Source organism: Lagopus muta, chromosome 2 (assembly GCF_023343835.1).
Source record: "Lagopus muta isolate bLagMut1 chromosome 2, bLagMut1 primary, whole genome shotgun sequence".
NCBI lineage: Eukaryota > Metazoa > Chordata > Aves > Galliformes > Phasianidae > Lagopus > Lagopus muta.
In genome coordinates this window covers 29,726,678-29,741,204 of record NC_064434.1, presented here as the reverse complement: position 1 = coordinate 29,741,204, position 14,527 = coordinate 29,726,678, and the positions used below count along the sequence as shown (strand labels likewise).

At 35.7% G+C, this 14,527-nt stretch overlaps 1 protein-coding gene across 1 annotated transcript in view; it reads right to left on the bottom strand.

Annotated features, from left to right (window-relative positions):
- Nucleotides 1–5,543, bottom strand: part of MYO6 (myosin VI) — a 770,453-nt gene extending 764,910 nt beyond the window's left edge. The window contains exon 1 of the mRNA XM_048935652.1: nt 5,539–5,543. The gene's annotated coding sequence lies outside the window, so the exon portion shown is untranslated. The remainder of the gene's footprint in view (nt 1–5,538) is intronic.
- Between the last annotated feature and the right edge of the window lie 8,984 nt (nt 5,544–14,527).

Below are 14,527 nucleotides of genomic sequence, written 5' to 3'. Positions count from 1 at the left end.
TCTCCCTCCAAGGCCGTTCGGATTGGCAAGGCTACCTTTGCCCTCTGTCCCAACTTTCCATCTGGACTGGGGCTCTTTCTTTTGGCTCTCCATGTGAGGAATTCCCACCCTGAGGGAGATGCACCAGACTCACTCCTTGAGGCAGAATACCTCTTTCAAAGACCAATGAGGCTATTTCCACACTTTCAAATACACTCCCACGCTTGTGGTTTATTTACTTACATATAGCGTCCTTTGTTCATGCACTGTTTCAATTTTATTTATTTGTGTGTGTGTTGTAATAAGATATCTATCAGTGCAGTATTTGACCACTGTCCTGCAAATACCAGTGGGTAAGCTCATAATCAACTTATTCATCTCAAAGCACCAAATATTTATGAAAATTCAACGTATATCTTGCATTAGAACCCAGCGAAAACTTTTGCTTATGAAAAACTATAGCTGTTTTTCTCAATGGATCTATCTTCTTGAATTTTCTTCTTGCATTTTCTTTCATAATCTCACACACATAATTTGGTTTGTAAGGAAAGAGACAGGAACAAACTCAAGTACACACTCATTCAGCAGAGTGAGGCAGAAGTCTATGGAAAAGACTCAAATAAACTTACCAGTATCAATTAATCCCTGCTTCCAGACCTGCCAGTGCTTCTCTCAGATGGCTCTTTCCACCATTTATTTGTCCCCCATACAATCTGAGTTTGGACACCACATAGACACTAGAGCAGAAAGGAATGCTACTCCTATCCATTTCTTCAGTGATCGGCTGCCAAAGTTCTGCATGAATATATATGCCATTAGCTTTTAAGTATTTACACGGCTGTCATTTTTATGTTTTACATCTCCGGCTTTGAATTTTTGTATTTTAAGACAGCCTCATTCATCATCATATTGCTGAGAAAGGGTGTTAACATATTTTCTGCAAAAGTACGGACTGTACACAGTACAATTGTTATCATTTAACCTGACCTAAATACTGTATAGATCTTTCCGCAAGAGAAACATTCCATTCATTTCTGGGTATAAGGGAATTAAAGTTTCAACAAAAAATCTGAACCCATCTGCTGAAGTGATGTTTCTCGTTGTTTTCCTCATCCAACAGTTTCTGGCTCATTTCTTAAATTTCCTTCATTTTTGTAAAATGAAAAATCATTTAGAAAAGAGGCAGAAGAACACATGAAGCTATAAAGTTTACTTATGCTCATATTCTACTATCAGTGTTGTTATAGAATTCAAAACAGATCTTTTTATTCAATAAATAATATCATGCATTCAGCATTATATCCTTGTGCTTGTCTGACATTGGCACAGCAGTTGACATCATAACTTGGAAAGAACTGAAAATACTACAACAACAGCATAAGGTTTGAAATATGATAAAGGGAATCATAGGGCTTTCTGCATTGTATTCAATGACATCTTCCAGTTGCAGAACCAGCAGCTTTGGCTGACAGACCACTAGGTAGTGAGCAGATCTGAGGAAAGTTTTCACAGCGCTTGCTGCTAACACTTTAGTACCCAGGCTTTTAAATCTGTGAAATGTCAATTTTACTAGGATGTGATGGGAGAAATCTGCGCAACCCCCATCCTGTGTTGCACTCTGGACCAAAGGTTAAGTTAGTTATACAGATAGAAACCAGGCCAGTGGAAGGTTTTGGCAGCCCTATGCAAGCAAGAGAGATGCACATGGTTACCCTGCAGTGAGCATGTGCCTTCCAGTACGTCTGACTTTTTGCAATGTTTGGTAAAAAAATTATTACCATCTGCTGAAGAAGAAACTTCCTCAAACATACAGGTCAGCTACAATCCAAAACAGATTTTGTTCAGATGGTTTTGTGTGCTACAGAGTTAGTGGTGCCTAGCGGAAAACCTGCAGCCATAGGAGGCTGCAGATTATCTTTCTTGTGAAGTTCCTAGCATAGCTGTTGTTGCAGCCAGAGGACCTGCTGTACCCACACCAGGAACTGCAGGCCCCCCTGGGAAACCAGAAAACTGGTTTATGATTTCAGAACTGCAACCCTTTATTGACACTATATCTATGCTAACTTTGAGGAATTTGCCCCAAGGGCAAGATAGCCTGGCTCACATACCCTGGAAAGTGAGGGAGCATTGCAAATTGGCACATATGGTACTGTATCCAACAGGCCATGCCTCTTTTTCACCTTAAACTGTTAGAAACTGAAGCAGCACAAAGGGAAGACATTACTGCCTTGGATATTTGGTTACTGGCATGCTTTACGACTTCTTCTCTCCAAAGGACATGGAAAGAATGAATAGACATATTGCATTACATAGTCAGAGGATGAATCAGTACTTTGGCAGTCCTTAGGAAGTTCCTCAACAATACAAATAGATGCTTGAATTGAAACTATAACTTCCAGCATATAATTTATGGGCTAACTGAGATTTTGGTGCTTACCTCATGTCTAACTGCCATTCATTATCCATTATTACCTCTGCAAACTAGGGCTTGAGGCCACAAGGAGGGCAAAGCTGAACTTCACTATATCAAGAGGAAACCACACTAATCAGAGGAGAAGACAGATTGTGAACACCACGCCACCAAGAACTGGGACAGGAGCCAAAAGTGGTTTATCTAGAAGATCAGGTCTTATACTGCCTTGTTATGGAACTAACAGACAGATCGGTTCCCCTATAAACTCTTGCCACTAATGACACATGTTATGGGCATACATACAAACTGGTAATGCAGATCTTCCACATGTACTCCCTTCCTCTGAGCAGTGAACTGCTGTGATAGTCCTATGTCCCATGTGGATCTGATGCACACAATAAGGAAAAGTTCATATTCTCTTATCAAAACATATTAATCTTGTGAAATAATGACATGACACATTCAATAGGAGTGTAAACTGCTGAAATAGTAACTAGTAGCACTGCATCACTAAGCAGGAGATCTTATCACTGCTGCATCACCGAGAACAAACTACAGACTCAAAGACATATATTCTGATTTAAGTCCCTCTGCAATTCAACCAATTAGATATTTGGGCTTATAAATACAAGTGCCCTGACCAGAAGTGCTAAATGACTGAAATGTTTGTAATCTGCTTTAGCCTCAGCTTCTTTTGAAAGATTAGGATTACAAGCACAAAATTGGTATTTTCAGTTGTGAAATATATACATAAAGTGAATTTATTTGGTATTGAAATAATTTTTCTAAGACATGATATGACAGATGTTGAAAATAAGATGCAAGTATTGCACTTATTTTGAACAAGGAAACTTCTCATACTGATTTCTGTTCCATACCTAGAACATTTGCTGCATCTCTTGGACTCAATCTTTACTAAAGTAAAAATATTCCCAAAATGGAAGAAATGCCTTAAAATGTCATTCTACTGGATTTCATTCAGGGTGGTTTCCAGGGCAAAGATGACACTGATTAATTCAGAGAATATGTAAATAAGTGAGAAATAAATTCAGGTAGTGTAGTTCATACACATCAAAGCACATTTTTTCTGCATCTTCTTTCTTTTTAAAGGTTATGTCATCTTTTTCCAAATTCAGTAAACTTCAGATGAATTCTACTCCAATGACAATCAAATCTGGCTGTAAAATCACTATGAGCCAACTCCATGCAAATTTGCAGAAGTTCAAGCCATAACCAAAGCACAAAAATTGAAGCAAATAATAAAGGACAATACAACAACACCAACAACAAAAGTAATCAAAAAGATCAAATTTTCTTAGCACAATTTTGATGAGTTTGAAAGACTATAAATTCCACAAGTTAGAGTCTATTACTGACAGCAGTATTGGACTCCTGGATCAAAATCTCAAACAGCACAGAAAAGACACTAAGTGCTGAGGTCTAGTTTATGTTGTCTTATAGCAGCAGCTAACTATCCATGAGTTTTATCTCAGAAAGTGGTTAAATTTATGCTCTCAATATGCTTTTCTCTTAGATTATGAATTTTGCTACTAAATATTTGTTAGCAATACTGTACAATATGGAATCTTTGAACAGCATTTCAGTAGAACTACTGTGATGCTTTGACAAGTGACATCTCTACTTCAGGCTACTCTCACCTGCTTTATTTGTCTTACTGTTTATATCAATGACATTATAGTTAGTGCTAGAATATTTCCCAGATAGCTTAAAATGATATAATTATAAATGAAAAATTGAAGAAGGAAAATGTCAGCTAATAATTGTGTTGCTACAAAGTCTCACTTCTATTTTTATGTTTTTTAACGTATGAGACTAGGAAAAAATGTTTTGATCTTGGAATTTAGGAGGAAACACATACCAGTAATACTTTCTATAATATTTCTTTTTAATTCCTCATTATTTCAAAGAAGACAAGAGGCATTAATACAAACAGTCTTATCCCATTTGAACTTGCAGCTCGTTTCTAAATCAATATTTGTTAAGCATGAATCCTAATCCTTTTGATTTACAATCACAGATCCTTCATGCATTTTCTGATGCAACTCTAGGGGTTATAAAACATATACACCTATTTGGCAGAGAGCTTTGGGAGTAGAAATTCATTGTTTTCATACTCTTAAAAAAAAAAAAAAAAAAAAAAAAAAAACATTAATTCAAGTTAAAATAGCCTAATACTTTAGAATGAACAGATTTATGATTTTAAAATACGAACATATTTCTACATAAAATATTAATAGCTGTTTCCAGAAGATTGCACATTAATATAAGTAAAATAAGGCTGAATGTAAAAATAACTTGCATGTAGTTTACTTATATTCAGATTTCAAATTAGCTTCAGTGTCAAGATTGCCTTTGAAAAACAGGAAATTTTTGCCCTTGAAATAGTTACATATACAGACTGCATGAAGATTCGGGGGAAAAAACTCTATTAACTCTTGTCTTTCAAATTCAGAAACAATCTGAATGAAAACACCAAATCCATTAGTGGTTACAAACAATGTATTTGCTGCATGTGTTTAATGGGGGGGGAGGGGGACATCAACCAACATGTTCATATGGAGACTGATTTTGTTCACCGGCTGCCTACTCTGCGGTAAGCCTCCCCCAGATAACTTCTTATATAAAAGCTTGGAAAAGAATAGCTGATCTGTCTTACTGAAGAGTTAACTATAATTTTGTCTTACTGAAGAGCTAATTATAATTTTGTGTAGCTAGTCCTGCCTTAAACAAAAGGAACAACAATTGAGACATCTTCATTTCCTCAATAATGTTACAATGTCCAAAGACAAGTACAAATATCATAGAGCTAGAAGTTTTTTTGTTTTTTTTTAAATGCTTATGTCCAGTTATGGATATTTTCTACAATCTGGTAACATTTTAATTGTTTTAAGTATATGAAACTGTCTTTTTATATTTTCCACGCACCAATTACAACTTCTTGAAAAAAAATTTTCTCCAAACAGACTAAATTTTTCTTTCCTGTTGTGGCTCATAGCCGGCCATAACTGAAGAAGACAACCTTAAACACTTTCAGTTAGCATGTCTCTCTCAATTGTTTGTGTGTTTAGCTGTTTTATAATTTTCTCATGAATCCAGGAGTAAAGGTATTTCTCTGCTGGTCACAGAATAGCAAAGGTCTAAGAACTGAAAGATATATGTAAGTCTTGGAGTTCTAAGTAACACTTAAAGACTAAACTTTTTAGTTCTTTTGTTGGTTGAGTGGACCACTGCCCACAGCAGTCTCTTGGCTTCATTCCTTTCACTCCCTTGGCTTTCCTCTGACAACATCTCACAAATCTGTATTTGGTCCAAATTCTTGTATTTCCAAGAACACTACTACCATTTCTTGGAAATGTTCTGATTCATATACTACAACAGAGCACAGTAGTCATTTCAGGAAGGCGGATATTTAATTTGGATGTTTATAAATGCCAAAGTCTTACATACTTACTGAGAGTTTTGCATTCAGATGTGCAGAATTCTCATAAATGTAGCTGTTCGTAGAAACATTTAATTTTTTGTTCAAATCACAAGAAAGCATGCATGAAACAAATTATGTTTAAATTTAAGATGAGCTCCATTCTGATTTTAAATCTGTCACATATCAAAGGAAAAGTGGTTGTTATTGAGACTTAAACATCTGAGACTTAACTGAGACTTAAACATCTGTACAGCTGAACAACTCTCAAAGATGAACGATTTTGGATGCAAGTTGTTAAGTTGGGCTAATTTCATGCAACTAGTTTATATATCTTATATCTCAGAACTTTAATTCTGGGTAGTGAACTATCAGGACAAAAATTTCAAAGTGAATTTGCACGTTTTCTCTTTTTAACTACAAACTGCCTTATGTTAATTCAACTGGAATTCAATATTATTCTTACACATTAACAAATATGGGCCAAGTCATAACAAATATGGGCCAAGTTCATAACAATATCCACATTTCATTAAACACACTTCACATGGGTCTTCTCACAATAAGTAACAGAAATTTACTTTGTTGTTTTAAATTAATTGTTTTGTGCTTCTTGAATCTTACCCGAAATGACTCATGCTCTGCTCTTATGAAATCTGAATATTTCAATCAGCTATCTTATGTTTAAGACTAGTAAGTCATAAAAACAGATACCAGAAAACTAATTTTTACATTTGCATTTTATAGGAGAATTCTGTATACATTTTCTACTGCTTTCGATAAAGAATTGAATACCCAGAGTTTATTTTAATCAGGTGTAAATTCACAGACTTGGTGCAACTATACCAATGTATACATTGTGAAGGTTTGTCTATTTATATCTTCACAAAGACAGAATGTATTTGTATATGTACTCAGTGCATTTCAGATTAGTTATGCATAAACAAATGTATTACATAATATAAATATAAGAATAAGCGTATTACTCAGGCTAAGATATCCAAGTATCCCATGTTATAAAATGGCTAGCAGAAACCAACACCCTGCTGCTGAACCACTATCAGAGAAAATATCTCGCTGTGAGAGAGGATGGTCTTCGTACTTGCCACCAAGACTAGAGACTCTCCTGAACCATAACCAGGATTCAATGAGACCCATACTGGTTATCCAGCAAATAGGGATGCTTTTCTACTGAACCTCCACTGCTTGCTCCAGGAGGTTAGGGTTGCCTACAGTTCTGCATTCCTTTTCCACAAGAGTGATGTTTATAAGATCGTACCCACCTCTCTCTCTTTAACCCAAATGCTGTCCCCATGGAGCTCACCATCTCTGTGTTACAATCAGCATATCATTTCAGCCTCTCCTGCAACGTCTCACATTTCTCACTTTGTAGAATGTAGTGAAATTATCTATTTTTACATCTTCAAAAATCTGCAGGTAAGAAATTTTCTGGTCCAGAGGTATTTTTGGGTTTAATTTACAGTGTACCTCAATTCTGCAAGATGCTTTCATAGGAAGATAATTAACTAGGCTTTTTCTTTCAGCTACTGTCCCATCTGATCCCCCAAAAGAGATATTTTCAGAACGAGTCCGTAAATCTCCAGAATATAAATGGTCACTTTGCCATTTCCATTCTTTGGAATTTAAAATAATAACTGGAAGCGTTTCTCAAGACATTTGAGACAGGTGAAATACACTTGGAAATAGCATATATAAATATTAAAATAATGGAGACAGAATAAAGGCCAACATGTAATACAAACATTGCAAGTTTCCTTGGTGTATCTTCAGCTTGCTCATAAGCCAATCATTCACCTTGGAATTCATCAAATGTGAACTATTTCTTACCCATGTCATAGTATATTATAACATAAATAAATACTGCCAAGATTTCCTATCAAAGGTAATATACCTTTGCATGTGCTCTATTTGCTGTCACTATCAGTTTTTCTTTGATCAGAGCTCCATCATATATTTTTACACAAGAAAGTAACAAGTTGTTTGTTTGTCATGAGAATGTTACCTTTCAATGCACCTATTTTTGCTTTCTGTCCTTAAGAGGAAATAACTTGGCTGCCTAGAGTAAGCCTATGTTATATTTCTCATTTTTTTTAGCATAAAGAAACCTTTTAATTGTTCTTTAAATGGATTTCCAAATTTTCAAGATGAGAAGTGGAATCTAAATAGAAGTGTGAAGAGAAAGTGTACGTTTATGACCTTATAGCATTTGCTATGCAATAAAAAAATATTTGCATTATGACATTGCCTGCTCTTTAGTTTTCTAATCACAGAAAAGAATCATAAACTGCTCTTTTCATTTAAAGTGTCTGAGTTTGATCCCTTTCATAATGGATTCTTACGTTACTGGGCAATAATTCAGCCCTTTTTCACATTCCGGTTTATCTCAGGTTTCTTCAGTTATATCTGTGAAGCTTTTCTATTTCATTTGAGAAAAATTCTCTTGTCAAGTAGAAGTGCTATACTCTAGACACAAGATTGAATGTGTAACTCTAGACTTCGACTGATTGGAAATTATCAACATTTATAGTCCAGAGTTTTAATCCTTTGAGTAGCAACCTTTTGTACCTTTAGTTAACAACCAGCTTTTATGAGCATAGGATTTCTCTTTCCTTATTGATGGGAATTTCTGTCACTGGGAATTTCTGTTCAATTTTATGACTTCTGTCTAGTGTGACAGAAAAAAAGAGAAGCAGAACATGCATATTTCTATTAAAAATCAAAACATAATCAGATAACATTCAAAATCAGTGCAAGGTTAGGGAAGACTGAAAAAATGAAGAAAAAAATCATTTAATTTGTTTGAAAGCAGAACAGATACATTTTGTTAGATGTTGGTAGTCTTACTGAAAATAGATAACGTCTTAGTGGTCGTTAAAATTACAAGATGCTGCTTTCTAGTTTAGGTTAAAAAAAATGTGTATTCTATGCACCCAGTGTACCCTCTTTGAGGGAAGAGTTTAAAATAAAACTTCTGGTTGTTGAGATTGAGAGCAAAATAGTGAGATGTACTTTAACACTAAAAGAATGCCAGACACAGAACAGATGAGCTTAATATGCACATGGCAACTAGTTGTGTCTGTACATATTTCTGTTCCACCATCAGTCTGACCACTCCTTTCTACTAATTTGGGGTTTTACTAGCCAGATTTACCTATATGAAAAAAAAAAAACATCAAAAACAAGTGGAATTCTACACAGGTAGTCCTATATATGTAATGAAAAACAACATTTTGTTTTAGAAAAAAGATCCTGATGTGTGGATGTTCTTACTGGCCTGATCAATTAGCAGGCCCACAGCTCCACTAATACTAACCCCTGGGGGAGTTACAGAGAAAAGAATAGAATCATTGAAATTTGTGGGCCTGCAGAGAAGGAAATAAATCTTTAGGAAAATCTCTGTCCTGCCAGAACACAAGTGACAAGAGGAAGATTTGTTTTCAGACCTCATTTTTGACCAATCTTACACAACAGTTTTGAGTTTTGCCTCTGTGATGAACTGCCATCATCTAGTATACTATTTTTGAGAGTTACAGAAATATACTTCTAAAGACTTTAAGAATTTGAACAGGCTGTGAAGAGTCCAGAGAACAAACTTTACAAATGACAAATGATCAGCAAACTAGAAATGAAAATGATGTTCAAATTAGATTGCATGAACCAAGGTTGCTTTATGTAATGAAATTTAAAAAAAAAAAAATTATAAAGAAAAATCTCCAATAATGATGCAGAGAAAGTTAATGATTCATGTCCCCTCAGTGGACATGAAAGAAAAGAAGCAGTATTACATTATGAGAAGCTTTCTAAGTATGAAAACATAAGGCACCAGAATTTTCCACTCTATTAATCATGTTTTATCCTCCTAAGGATGGCAACTATAGTTGAATTAGTGAGAAGGTTGTTAATTTCTCAAGAAATTAGAAATATTAATTGGATTTGACAAACTTTTTTTTTGCATGCGTATGGTCACTGCTCAGCCCCTTTCCTGCAACACTATGTTGAAATACCTATTTTCTGAACTGTGTGTGCTCTTATACAGGTTGGAATGACAAAGTGAATCCCTTTTCTCTTTCCTAGAGACCTGCTAATTTTTATCCAGGTTGGGAGCACTTTTATTTAAAAGATTTTGAAGTTTGGATCTAACCTAGAGGTCCAGAGGGAGATTTTTCTTGTCTTGATTTTGATTAAAAGACATTTTCCACTGACCTCTAATAAATCCTTTTTTTTTTTTGGCTAGTGATAGCATTGTTATAACCTCATACTGCAGTCATCTGTCATCAATTTTGCTTAATATACTTTCATTTCATATTAGGTGATTTGAAATGAGACTTGGGAAAGTCATGGGAGATTAAAGTAGTAATAGTAATGCTATTTGTTACATGCATGGACTTATTCTTTTATAGTGCTTATATCCTTTTAAAATGGTGCTGCTGGCTGGGTGATGTAGAGCCTTCTATGGGGAAACAGGTTAGCCCTTCCCTGGGAGCCAACAATCATGTCCAGGGAGCCTCTCCAGAAGGCAGGGAGAGCTGGTGGTGGAAGAACTCAGCAAACTGAAATCCTCAACACAAGCAGATCCTGGGCAGCAAGCTGACACACAGTCAGGCTTCAGAAGAGCTGCAAGAGATGTCTGAGGGAACCACAGAGACTGGTAAGAGTTCACTGCAATTCAGGAAGATGGTAATGGTTTTGGATGGAGAATGAAATTGAAAGTGGGGAGCACGAGACCAAGGAGAAAGATTTTTTACATTTTGCTCTGATTTGTGTCCCTTCTGATTCTAACTTCCCTATTTTCAAAAGTTCAGTGTTTGCGATTTGATGATACTATCATTATCATTAAATATCATTAAGGAAGTTTAAAACTGAAGCTTCCACCAGGTCCGCAGGGCAAGGAGAAGGTAGAAGGTAATAGAAGATCAATGAGTAAGCCCTGGTTTTTGAAACAGCCATTCCTCTCCATGGGCAAGAAAGACCAACTGACAATATGATGATCATACGTCCAGTTTTACCCAGGGTTTCTCCTTAAATAAGGTAGCTGCCTCTTCACCAGAGGTTTCCAGGTATAACGTCAATGCAACACTTAAGAACAACTCACTGGGACTAAAGACTGGAGCACTGGGTCCAGACAAGTGCATTTATAAATAACATTCCTTCAAATTGCACTGTCTGTTCATTCTTCTAAAGAACACTTAAGACTTTGTACTTTTAAACAAATGGATTGTCCAGGGCAATTCTGCAAAAGTAATTCAGTCTCAGCTGAAAATGTGTACCACAGACATGGCACAACTGATCCAACCTGGAAGACTGATCTATAAATTTTCCTCCCTGACAATGTACTCTCATAGTCTCTCACTCTCTACCTCTCTTCCCTGCCTCCCCTCCCCCTTTTTTTTCATTGCCTGCTTCATTAGGCTGGAATCTTATCGTTCTGGGCTTTTTTTGTTGTTGTTCCATAAACTCTGCTGTGTTCAAACCACCAGTGCAAATTTGTCAGGCTCTAGTTCCTCAGGGAGTTCGGGTTAGGATGGGTTTTGTTGCATCTCTTCACTGTTCTGACTTGTGTTCTTCCCATACACCCTTGCTTTTAATTGAGGAAGTTCTTTTTCAAAAGCTTACCTCCCTTTAATTTCTGTGAAGAATTCTGTCTGAAGAATTTTCAAGACATTTAACAAGGACGTTAAATTATTTCATGTCTTCCTGACACCATAACACCCACTCCAGAAAAATAAATAAAATTGCTTTTAAAAGTGTAGCAATCTACCAAAAAGATGAGGTGATTATGTTCAGAATATAACTATATTACATTATACAAGTGCTTTTTGCACAGTTTTGTTCATGGGAATTAAATATTAACATTGCTGTTTGATTTTGGGACAGAACAAGACAAAGCATCTGTTTTTCTGTGTTCTGTATCAAACTATAGAAAACGTACTGTTAAATCTGAAGTCATTTTTTCCTATTCTCAAAACTCATCTCTTACTTTCTTCTCAAAATATTTAAATTTAATTTTGTCTCTCCACAGTGTACTTGCTCTCAGAGTCAAATAACTCTATCTCAGGGATATTATATCACAGGAAGCTGGCTATTATTAAAAAGTATTTATTTTCCATTTCTATTTGTAAATGTCTTTTAAAATTATAGTTTGAATGAATAACCTTGTTATTATGTTTTTTTACAAGAGAGTCATGCTAAATATGTTTTGGTGTCAATTTCAATAACTCAGTTTTCCTGACTTTTCATTGCTGTTTAATTTTTAAGAATTAAAACAGACCCAGCAGTAATATCCACTGTTTGTTTGAAATAGGATTGGCATAGATATTTTTTTTCTTCTGTGATTGTATTGTTTTGCCAATTTGTCCATTTGTCGGCAGTCTGCAAATCAGTAGTGTACTAAGTCTACTATCAGATCATCTGGGCAAACACAGCCTTCTTCATGTGTGATAAATGAAATGTGATGACATACCTGACAGTCCAAATTTAGCATTCAATTTCTACAAAAGTCTTATTTTTTTTGTTAGATCTGCTAGAAGCAAACACATGACACTGAAGTCCTCAGTGAGAGTAGAATCCAGTCATAAAAGGCAAGAAGAACGTGAAAGTGATAAAAGAAAGAAGGGTCCTTAGTGCTGTTTGGCCTTCTTCCTTTTGTGACAGAGAAATATGTTTATGTTTCCTCTCAATTTTAATATGTGTAACTAAATAATGAAGATTATTTCACACTTCTGAGTGATTTTACTTGGAACATAACAGCTGAACATAATTTAACCTATCACAGTTTTTTTCTTCTACACTTGTTATTATGTTGAGTAAAAAAAAACTTGACACGTCCACATTCAGAAGAAATTTCAGTAAGAAAGTTAAGAATTGCAATGGTTAATAATTAAACACATCATAAATCTGTATCTTCTACTCCTGAGCAGTAATAGATTCAAGCCCTAACGTTCAATTTACCTTTATAACGATGCGTTATAACAAATCTCTTAGAGACCCTCCCAAGACACAGACCACATTGTGCCTATAGAAACATAAATGTGGACTCAACAGATTCTGACTTAACAAAAGATGTGAAGAAAACTTGGAACAGCAGTCAAATAAAGCAACAGAGAAGCCTTATTTTGCAAGTGTTTTTACTATTATTCAGATAAGAGGCTATACAATCCCTGTGGAGGATAACTTCTGTTCTACCAGTGTCTTCTAGCAGGCTTGCAGGAGGGTTAGGAACTCCTTCTCATCACCAACAGAGAAGGCTTCTGCTGCTGCTGTATCCCTGTGATTGGCAGTGATTGTGAAGTGGTAACTCTTATTCCATCCAAATATCAGTCCTTAGCTGTGTATTTTAGCATGTTCACAGAGGTGCTGAAAAATTTGTATTTGTGTGTCACATTCTTTCCTAAGGTAGTCTAAGTCTGATTGATTGTCTGTATGTTACAGATGAACAACTCACTGTGCACCTACTGCATGAGAAGGCAAAAAAAGGCTTAATAAAAGCATTTCCTAACAGTTTTGCTGTTATTCTGATTGTCATGAGTATTATGGCAAGTGTCTAAAATCAATGCCTGTATGTCCATAGAGATTTTAAACAGGATTTAGGTAGCTGTTTTTCAAGGAGATGTATTCTTGTGAAAGGAATATTTCTTGTAAAGTCAATACAGATGCAGTAATAAGTTAAACTCAGCTCTTAACTAATATCTGCTAATAATGAAATAAGATTTTTCTGAAGTCAGGGACTGAATTAAGTTATATTTAGATAGATCCCTAGTATAAATGAGCAACAAGAGCTGGGCACACTCATGCATTTAAAACTGTCCTCATACATCTTCTTTGCTCCCTTTAAAAATCTTGTCATTTATCGCCAAAGGTCTCTTCTCTGAAGAGGGCTTTCATACTAACCTGGTAAAATCAGACTGTTAATTTACTGTGTCTGTGACTTACTCTTGCTCAGCAGCATCATGTCTTTTCACCGGTTTTGCCCTCCTTCTGTACTTCCCACATTACCTTTTTAATGAGTTTGAACAGAATTAGCTTTACTTTTTCCTGATCCTCAGTTACTGGACAAGATAATAATCACCATCGGGGATACCTGTGCTTCCTAAAACAAATAACACAAAACATAAAAATTAATACAGTTGCTGACAATTATTTTTTACTCTTTATTCAGCTGTATTTGTCAAAGCCAGATGGTCCCAAGAGATTCCAAATTTGTTCAGGTGATATCTCTAAACCTTGCAGAAACTGGTGCTGATGTATGTGCCAGCAGATGCAGCCTGAGTTTGCTTGGATAACACTGCCCCATGCTGGTTTGTAAGGAAAAGTCCCAGCTGGCTGTTTCTTGAAATAAATAAATATTAAAAATAAAATAAAGGCAGGTGCACTCTGATTTTAGCGTGTAAGTTTGTTTTACTCTGTGACAGAGCACAAGCCAAAGCCTCAAATTGCACCAGGGGAGGCTTAGGTTGGATATGACTAAAAAAAATTCAGAGTATGATCAAGCAAGCACTCAAGGACTAGAGCAGTTGCTCAGAGCAATGGTGGAGTCACCATCCCTGGAGCTATTTAAGAGATGTGTGGATATGACACATAGGGCAGTGTTAGGTGGATGGTTGGATCTGGTGATCTTGAAGGTCTTTAACTTAGGTGATTCTGCTTCTATGATTCATAATGAAATACATGTGGTTCTG